Here is a 10,435-nt window from a genome sequence, read left to right on the forward strand (position 1 = left end):
GTAAAACTCATGGTCTTCTGTTGTATGTATTTATAGTTATTTATACACACACAAATAAAATGCTCAACGTTTTTGATTCAAATGTAACACGTCCAAGATTGAACTCATCGTTTCTTTCCCCAATCCAAAAGGTCCTACTCTCCTATAGACTCCATCTTGGGAAACAGCACCACCAGGGGCACAACCACTCGAGCTAGGGAAAGGGGAGTATCTTGGCTGACTCCTTCACTCTTCACATTGAATTAATTAATTCTTTGAATTAACATTTACTAAGTGCCAGGCATTTTGCTGGCCTTTCGTGGAGCTTGGAGATAGAGTGGGAGGCCAATATTCCTCAGGTGATCTTGGCAGTAGATGTGAAAATTACAGATGGAGAGGAGTGCTCGGAGGAAAAGAACTCGGAGCGTGACTGTGAGAGGAACAGAGGAACATGCACTGGCCTGGGAGGCAGGAAGGCTCCCCTGAGGACGGGAGCCTTGTTTGGATTCTGTCCTCTTTATACTAAGGGTTTTGATAGGGAGGCGGTAATGGACATGATCCAGCATGCGTTTTCAAAGAAATCATGACTGTCCCATTGCTCTGCTGCCTAAATACTTCTAGCATCTGTTCCTTTTTCTCCAGCCTCATGGCTATCACTAGCGTGAGCCTCCATCAGCTCACTCCTGGCCAAGTTCAATCCAAAGGACGTTGATTACATAATCATTAAAAACATCTGATTATACTTACTCAACATAACACGTACGGGTAAGTATTTGTCAATAACATATATGTATTACTGTCCCATTTATTACATACATTAAAAGCATTTCCCCAAATTTTTAACAATTAAATAGGATTTTACATTTCATATTTATCTGTTACCAGTATTTTATTCTACTACTAAAATATATTGCTAATTGTTATTAAAATGTTAACATTTTAATGAGGTAAATTTGATTCAGTATACTTTATTTTTTAAATTGTGCTTAATGTTCTGTGATACAGCAATTCACAAGTCTGGTTCCAGATTTGATTTATTTTGACACTGAATTTAATGGCTGTCAGAGCTGGCAAAGAAACCTCAAAGACATATGTGGGCCCAATGGAGGAGGGACTGTTAGCTTCACTTACCAAATCAAGCCATTCATTTCTTAATCCCATCCACTAATTTACAAAGATTTATTTTGTTCATTGTTCACCTACAAATGTACGCTTAGATGAGGGGTATCATTAATGACTATGACGAAGAGAGCCCATAGCCTTACTTGATAATTCCGAATTTGTTTTAATGGACTTCCTGTCACTTTGACTAGGTGGGCATTGCTTTGCCTTGCAATGTAGCCCTGACTAGGAGTGAAAGTGTCAGCTCTACTTTTTCTTATTTCCTTATGCTTGTATTATTATTATTTTTTAATCTGAAAGTTCTTTGTATGAATCTTTTAAATCTACTTGTCCATTTCTGGAGGACAAGTTAAAATATAACTTGTAAATGTAATCAACCAAGCACTCAGAAAAGAAATACATCACAATATGCCAAAAGGGGACGAATTAACAAGGGCACCATTGTCACCTCCCTGGGCCCCTTCCTCAAGATACCCTGAGTGCTGTAAGTGACAGAGGGCCATCTAACGTGTGAGCTGAGGGAAGGTCACCAATGATCTATATATTAATCTAAACAGGAGTTCCAGTATTTTCTTCCTGAGGTCCACTTTGTTATTCCACGTCAGCCTTTCCTGAGAGCCTCGTAACAACTCACTTAGCTGCTCTTGACCACCTCATCTCTCCACTGCAGTTTATTTTTTTTTTTTTTGTAAAGATTTTATTTATTTATGTGACAGAGAGACAGCTAGCGAGAGAGGGAACACAGCAGGGGAGTGAGAGAGGAAGAAGCAAGCTCATAGCGGAGGAGCCTGATGTGGGGCTCGATCCCAGAACGCCGGGATCACACCCTGAGCCGAAGGCAGACGCCCAACGACTGTGCTACCCAGGCGCCCCTCCACTGCAGTTTAGAAGTCATTGCCACTTCTGAAATCCAAACTAGCTTATATGCTTCCCTACACTGAAATTATTTATTCAAAGACCACCTTCGCACTTGTCTACAAGCTTCATAAAGGCAGATGACATGTTTTCACCTGTTTCCAAGTACCTCAGACATAATAGAAGCTCAGTAAATATTTGTTCAGTTAATGAATGTATGGACGAGTAAATAGAATATAGTTAAGTAGCTCTAAGGCTTTCTTATTTAATTTAAATGTCAGGTCCTTAAAAGGACAAGGAATATAACAAAAATATAAAATATTTATCAAATGTACATTTAGCCAGGTTTTGAAAGTTTAGGAGCCTGTATACATGATCAAATGAATAGTGAATGAATAGCAATTTGGGGCTCTCGTGAATAAAGTACAATTTTAAATCACCAAGGGTAAGTGTCTATTGAATGTCATTCTTAAAAGGAAAAAAAGAACCCCAGCCTATGTTTGAAAGTAATATATTTAGCTTAACAGTTTTCTAGCTTATGGGAATTATCTGGAAAATTCAGAGCCCCAACCACTTCCTTAACAGTAAGTACAGTTTTTACTTCCAGAATGATCTGGATAAGTGCCGGCATTCTCCATGGGGCTTTCCCTGTATGAAATTAACATTTGTAAATGGAGTCTGATTAAATTTTGTGCTTAAAAAAAAGTTACAATTTGTTCTATTGTTCCTCTTTGCTCTTCATATAAAAATGAGAATTTAGACATAATTTTATAGTTAAGATAGGAACCATTTAGCAATGTCAATTTAACGATGAATATGATAGTTCTTTGTCTATATTCAAATTGTTATTGTTAATTCACTGATTTCAGCTTTGAAAAGGAACAGAAGTATAGGAAAACTGTCATGCTGCTGGCGTTCGTATAATCATTCATTCATTCATTCATGTGTTCAACGAATGTGTTTGAAGTTAATTCCTTTTATTTATTTTATTTTTAAAGATTTTATTTATTTATTCGACAGAGAGAGAGACAGCCAGCGAGAGAGGGAACACAAGCAGGGGGAGTGGGAGAGGAAGAAGCAGGCTCATAGCAGAGGAGCCTGATGTGGGGCTCGATCCCATAACGCCAGGATCACGCCCTGAGCCGAAGGCAGATGCTCAACCGCTGTGCCACCCAGGCACCCCTGAAGTTAATTCCTTTTAAAGGCAGCATTCTTTATCCGTTTCTCTCATCTCCTTTGAAAATTTGCTCCTTCATTTATTTCTTTACTACTGTATTTTCATTCCCCCCTCTACTGAAAATAAAGTATCCAAACTGCTCATCATTAAAAAAGAAAGGAAGGAAGGAAAAGGGGAGGAAATTTCCCCTGATTTTACATCTCTCTCCAGATGCAGCTCTTCTCTTTCTTCTATTTAAGAACAAGCTTCCCCAAAGAAGAGTTAACAATATTTTCCAGTTTTTTACCTCCCGTTCATTCTTTAAATACACAAACATCCACACACACAAAATTGCAGAATTAATTTATTTCCACTGTAGAAAAGTTGGAAAATGCAGTAAAAATCTGAGGAAAACCAAACTCATCCATAAGTTTAGAGACCATTAGATAAGCACTACTGACATTAGTTCATTTTGTATATGTGCCCGTCTTTTTTTACATTCAGAATCATGTCCAGTTTTGCATTTTCATGCAACATTAAATTATGATCATTTTATTATATCATTAACAGTTCTTCAAAAACATAGATTTTAATGACTACAAAATATCCCATCATATGGTTTTGCATTCTCATTAACCTCAGATTTTCTTTTTATTGTATATGTGTACAATACTTTCCCCATCTCTGATTATTTCCATAAGTTAAACTTGTAGAAGTAGAATCAAAGGGTTTAATGTAGCAATATTTTAAAATACTTGATAGAAAATTTAAGGTCACTTTCTAGAAAGAGAATATGCATTAAAACATTAATAGTATGTGCAGGTGCTGCTGACATTGCATCTTCAGCAGTCTTGACTATTATAATTTTGCTCATTTTTATTAATCTATTAAGTGAAAAAGAATTTCTGGATTTAATTTGCATTTCCTTTCTTACTGATTTTATTGAACTTTTAAAATGTGTGCTTATTAGACCTTTTATTTGTTCTATGAATTATATATCATATGCTTTACTCATTCTAATATTTTAGTGTTTTTAAATCCATTTGTGCAAATGTTTTGTATTTTAAAAGTCAAAATTGTAGCTAACTATACATTTTTCAACTTTTTGTTTGCTTTTTATTTTTACGTTCGGAAGTTTACAATTTTTGGGGCGCCTGGGTGGATCAGTCGTTAAGTGTCTGCCTTTGGCTCAGGGCGTGATCCCAGAGTCCTGGGATCGAGCCTCACATCAGGCTCCTCCGATGGGAGCCTGCTTCTTCCTCTCCCACTCCCCCTGCCTGTGTTCCCTCTCGCTGGCTGTCTCTCTCTGTCAAATAAATAAATAAAATCTTTTAAAAAAAAGTTTACAATTTTCATGTAAATGAACTGTTGAATTTTTTTCTTACATCTACAAATTTTTTTCTTGTACAGATACAATATTCATTGGAATTTGGCCTTACTTCTTATGACTTGGGTTTTTTCCATTTAATTCTTTCATCCACCTAGGAGTAAGAGTTAAGAATCTAAATTGATTTGTTCCAAATCACTAACCAATTATTCCAGTACCAGTTGTGAAAATTCCTTCTCTTAACCCCTCAGCTGTGGTGCCTCCTTTATCAGATGTTACTACATTTTAAAAGGTTTTACTCCTGATCTAACTATTCTGCCTGCTGATTTGCTCATTCTTCTAGCATCTATACTTATTTAGTAGACCTTTGTTATGTGCTTTAATATCAACTAGGGCACAAGCTTTTTCATATTTTTCTTAGCTATTTTTAGCTGTTCATTATTCCGTGTGAATTCTAGGATCATTACTAAGCCAATAAGACAAAAATCCTAGATTTGGGCTTTTATTTTGCCTATCAGTCAATGTATATGTGCTGCCGAAGCAAGCACTGCCTATCAGTCAATGTAAACATACACATAAAACATTTACAATAAAAACACATAAAAATCTAAGAGTTCCCTTTAAAAGAAATGTGTAGGCTCTCTTTCTACAATTTTGAACCTATAGGGGTGCCTAGCTGGCTCAGTTGGTAGAGCATGCGGTTCTTGATCTTGGGGTCATAAATTCGAACCCCCACATTGCATGTAGAGATTACTGAAAAAAACAAAAGAAACACACTTAAAAAAGTATAAAATTTTACTAATATATAAATGAAGTACTGAATGCATTGGGAAATATACCATACAGTCGGAAGGTGATAATTTTTCCTAAATTATTTTATAGAAAATTAATTTTGCACATATCCTTATTTTTATTATTTTTAAAGATTTTATTAAATAAGCTCTACACCAGCATGGGGCTTGAACTCACAATCTTGAGATAAAGAGTGACATGCTCTACCAACTAAGCCAGACAGGCGCCTCCATAAATCCTTTTTTATTTTTATTTATTTATTTATTTATTTATTTATTTATTTATTTATTTATTTATTTTGAGAGAGAGAGCGCTAGCAAGAGATAGGGCGCAAGAGAGCGCCAGCAGGGAGGGGGAGGGGCGGAGAGAAGGGGGGGGCGGAGAGAAAGAGAGAGTCTTAAGCAGGCTCCATGCCCAGCTGGGCCCCATCTCACCACCCATGAGATCTTGACCTGAGCCAAAAATCAAGAGTCCGGAGCTTAGCCGAATGAGTCGCCCAGGCACCCCGACCCATGAATTCTTTTTTAAAAAAGTAAAATCAGGGGTACCTGGGGGGCTCAGTCACTTAAGCATCAAACCCTTGGTTTCTCCTCGGGTCATGACCTCAGGTGTCCTGAGATGGAGCACCCCCCCCCACTCCCCCCCAGCTCAGTGGCGAGTCGGCTTGAAGATTCCCTCCCTCTGCCCTTCCCCCCCCCCCATAAACAAATAAATCTTTAAAAAAAGATAAGGCACTCATTTTTAGGTGAATTACATTTCTGTATTAGGAAAGTATAAATAACCTTATGCGCTTCGGTGTTTTGGGATTTTGGGTTTGGTTTTTGGTTTTGTTTTTGCTGCAAATAGCTTTATTGTTTCCCCTCGGTGCACGGTTGGGAGGGGGCTCCTGCAAAGCTGCCCGGCGGCCCACCGGAGAGGCTCGGGCACGAGCCCGCGGGCGCTGAGGCTGCCGGGCTCCCAGGTGTGCTTGCGGCTGAGCCCCCGGAAGAGACCCGCGCCCGGCCCGCGCGCTGGGACCCGCCTGCGGAGGTGAGTCTGGCGTCGGGGCCCCGGGCCGCGCCTCGGCGGCGAGCGAGGAGCCGGGTGTCTGCGCCGGCGGCCCCCGGGGCCTGTGGGGAGCGGCAGCGCGGCCTCTGCCCGGGTCGGGCCCCTCGCCCTCGGCTCGGGAGGCGGCCGCACGGCCTCCGGGCCTGCATCTTCAGGGCGCCCTCGGGCTTCTCCTGGGCCCGGCGGCCGGAGCCCGGGCCTCGCGCTGGAGAGGGAGGCGGGGAGGCCGGCGGCGTGCGAGGCCGCGGTGCGCGCGTGGCGGCGGGTGGACGGGTGTCCGCCGCGGGGAACGGGCCTGGCGAGGCTGGGAGCCCGGCCCCAAACAGGGTGCTGGCGGGTCCGCGGGGCGGAGGGTGGCTGAGGAGAGGGTGGTGACGTCTGTGACCGGAAGAGAGGTGGGAGGGTGGTCGAGGCTGGAAGAAGGGGCGTCCGTGGGTGTGTGGCGTCCCCACCCTGCGGGCGCGCGAGACAGATCCGGGGGCGCCGGGGGCACCGCCTTTAAATGCGCTTACGTTTTAACCATCCACAGTATATTTCTTGACATTCTATAGGTTAAAATGAAAGACACCAGTCGTGTTTGCTATATCGAGCTAAAGAGTATCTTGGTGCGAGTTACCAAACATGTTTAATAATCAACCAATTAGGTATCTGTCGAGGTTTTGGATTCTCTGGGGAAGAGTCTGAGACTGAAATTAAAGTGCGGGACGTGTATCACCTTGGGATCACACTTGAGGAAGGGAAGGAAGCAGCACTAGGGAACAGAGACGTTGGACTATGGTACGCTCTCAGCGAAAGCCTCAGACAGTGCCTCAGGGCGCTCCGAGGCGGACTCTCGGGTCAGGATTGTCTTGAGTTAGGGTGAGGGGCGGGATAGTTTTACCCTCATGTTGACCGTTGATGCCGGCTTCCGCGGGAGCTGAGTACGACCCTGGGCGAATCAGCTTTCTGTAGCTGAGATACTTCTGTAGGAGAGCAAATGAATGAGGGCTTCTACGGGCTTCTAAAGGGGGACATGGACGGAGTCCCACAGTGTCCTCTGTAGTACACACTTAAAGTAGGCCTTACAATTTCCACAACATGTATCAGTGTGTACTCAATAACTTTTAAATGCGAAAGTAGAAAATTCTTAAGAGAATTGTTTTAAAAGACACATAGCCTAGTGTACTTCGTGTCATGAACAGGAAGAAATACAAAGGAAGGATTCTAGGGTTCTCACTGTTCTGACTTATCTGGCCCTTGGGCATGAAAAACTAGGATGCAAGAATTCGAATCTCTTTTCCTTTGCTTTCCATTCCCTTCTTCAGTGAAGCAGCAAAATAGAATGAAGCCAGGAAGAATAGCAAGGGATCAAAATTCACCCTACATTCCTGAACAGGCAGGGAGGGGGTGGAGCTTGGTCAAGATTTCATAGATAGCAATTAAGCTGAATTCAAACTCAGATCTGTCTGCTCTTAATGCCTGTGTTTCTTTCTCTATATGCTGTAAATATGAGGGATAGAACCAGACAAAACAATCAGAAATTATTCCTCCATTCTAGCATAACTCAGTTTTTAAAAGATTTTATTTATTTATTTATTTGGGAGAAAGAGAGAGAGAGAGAGCACGTGCACAGTCGCACACGCCCAGGAGCAGGGGAGGGGGCAGAGCAAGAGGGAGAGGAAGAGAATCTGAAGGAGTCTCCACGCCCAGTGTGTCAGAGCCTGTCGCTACGGTGGGGCTCAGTTTCACAACCCGGTTATCATGAGCTGAGCTGGAATCGAGAGTCAGATGCTTCACTGACTGAGCCACCCAGGCGCCCATAGCATAACTCCGTCTTATTCACTGGTTTAGTAAATATTTATGGGGTGCTTATCAGGCACTTTACTATTTGTTGGGATACAAAAGAGATGGATGAGATACAGTTGTCGTCCTGAAGATCTACCGAGCTTAGCAGTCCTGTTAATTATTAGGGTGTTTGCTTCGCTATCTTGCTCCTATGCCAGTGGCAAAGTAACTGAAATAGTTATCCAACCGATTCCTTTGATAGCTTGCCTGAGTTACCTAAGTGCATGTTGAGTGGGCACCAGAAAGACGTTAAAAGCATAAGGTACACCCTGAAGTAGAGGTTTGGAGATGAAGGTGGATATGCTGGCATGGGGAGGGGAGAGAGCTGCAGCCCATTTTTGAAGCAGAGGCAAGTAAAAGAATACCCTATCATGGGAGAAGGCGAGTTCAGAGGGGCATTCCTGAACTGTTTGTTGATTCTGATGAAGAACCTAAAATAGTAAGTTAGATGCCATTCATCCTTTCTTTTGGTACAAGGTCCTGCTCGTAGGCATGGGCTTTGCTACTAAATATACCCAAATTTTAGACTTGTCCACACGCAAGATGCACATGGAGGCAAGCGACTTAACCACCTCAGTCTTGAGTATCTTCACGTGTAGGATAGGGATGATGGCGGCGCCGAGCTCATGGGATTGTTGTGTGGAGTACAAGTACAAGCTTACATAGGGCCTGGTGCTTACTGCTTACTACTTATTAGCCCTTGTTAAGAATTGGTACTCTTGGGACGCCTGTGTGGCTCAGTCCGTTAAGCATCTGCCTTCAGCTTAGGTCATGATCCCGGGGTCCTGGGATCGAGTCCCACATCCGGCTCGTTGCTCTGTGGGGAGCCTGCTTCTCCTGCCTGCCACTCTTCTCCCTCTGCTGCCACTCCCCTGCTTGTGCGCACACACTCTTTCTGTCAAATAAAATCTTAAAAAAAAAAAAAGAATTGGTACTCTTTACTTGAACACTTATTTAACTCTGTTTATTGCCAGTATGGGAGACAGTAGAGCCTGATGGTTAAGAAAATGGTCTCCAGAACCAGACAGCCAGAGTTCAAACCAAGGTTCTTCCTTGGACTGGCTGCATGACTTTGGGCAAGTTCCTCAATTTCTTGTCTGCAGAGTGGGGTTTATACAGTTCCTACTTACAGTGGTGTTGTGAAGATCGAGTGAGGGTCTGTAAAGCCTCTAGGATAGCACCAGGTAGAAAGAGCCATGCAGGGGCGCCTGGGTGGCTCAGTCGATTAAGCTTCTGCCTTCGGCTCAGGTCATGATCTTGGGGTCCTGGGATCCAGCCCCACATTGGGCTCCCTGCTCAGCGGGGAGTCTGCATCTCCCTCTCCTGCAGCCCCTCCCCCTGCTCTCCCTCCCTCTCTCAAATAAATAGTAAAATCTTAAAAAAGAAAGAGCCATGGGGCGCCTGGGTGGCACAGCGGTTAAGCGTCTGCCTTCGGCTCAGGGCGTGATCCCGGCGTTATGGGATCGAGCCCCACATCAGGCTCCTCCGCTATGAGCCTGCTTCTTCCTCTCCCACTCCCCTGCTGTGTTCCCTCCCTCGCTGGCTGTCTCTATCTCTGTCGAATAAATAAATAAAATCTTAAAAAAAAAAAAAAAAGAAAGAGCCATGTAAATATTAGCTATCATTGTCATCACCATCATCCTCATCAGTGCTTGGCTCGTTAAAAACACGCGCTTCTCCACATCAGTCGGTGTTGCAAAACACGCAGCCCTCAGACATACACCAACACAGCGGAATGCACACGCACACACGCACACCCCAGCTACGAATAGTCCAGGCTGCTACACATCATTCTCTGGGGAGACTAGCGGTGCCCTTACTCCTCTGCCGAATTTCCCTGGGAAGGGGAGCTGACTTCTGGAACAGAATGTGAGGGCAAGATAAGACAGGAGGAATGAGCAGCCTGGGGCACTGCCAGCCCCGGGGCAAAGGGCGACCCTGGTGCCCTCATCACCTCCCTTAGCAGCCTCCTTTCCTTCCTTCTGCCATCCCACTCTCTCCTGCCCCCCAGGGCCTCTCCTATGTCTGGTCCCCGGTTTCAGTGACTTTAGCAATGAGCCCTTGCCAAAGTATGAACTCTAATTAAGGTATTTGCCGAGAATGTCAGGTATGCAGCCTCCCGGCTTTTCATTTTTTCACAGGAGGAAGGGCCGATCGCTGCATTGTTGCTTCCCCTGCTCGAGCACCCGTCCTTCCTATCCTGTGTCGGGCCGTGGGGAGAGCCCGCAGCAGGTGGGGCAGTGGGGCCTCTGGCTCTGGCTCTACCTGCTGTTCCTCTGCAAGTGCAGGATTTGCCGGCTGTGACCCACGTCAGTCTTCCTCTCCCGTACCCT

This window comes from Ursus americanus, chromosome 25, assembly GCF_024610735.1.
Source record: "Ursus americanus isolate L20-20 chromosome 25, mUrsAme1.1.p, whole genome shotgun sequence".
In the NCBI taxonomy this organism is placed as follows: domain Eukaryota; kingdom Metazoa; phylum Chordata; class Mammalia; order Carnivora; family Ursidae; genus Ursus; species Ursus americanus.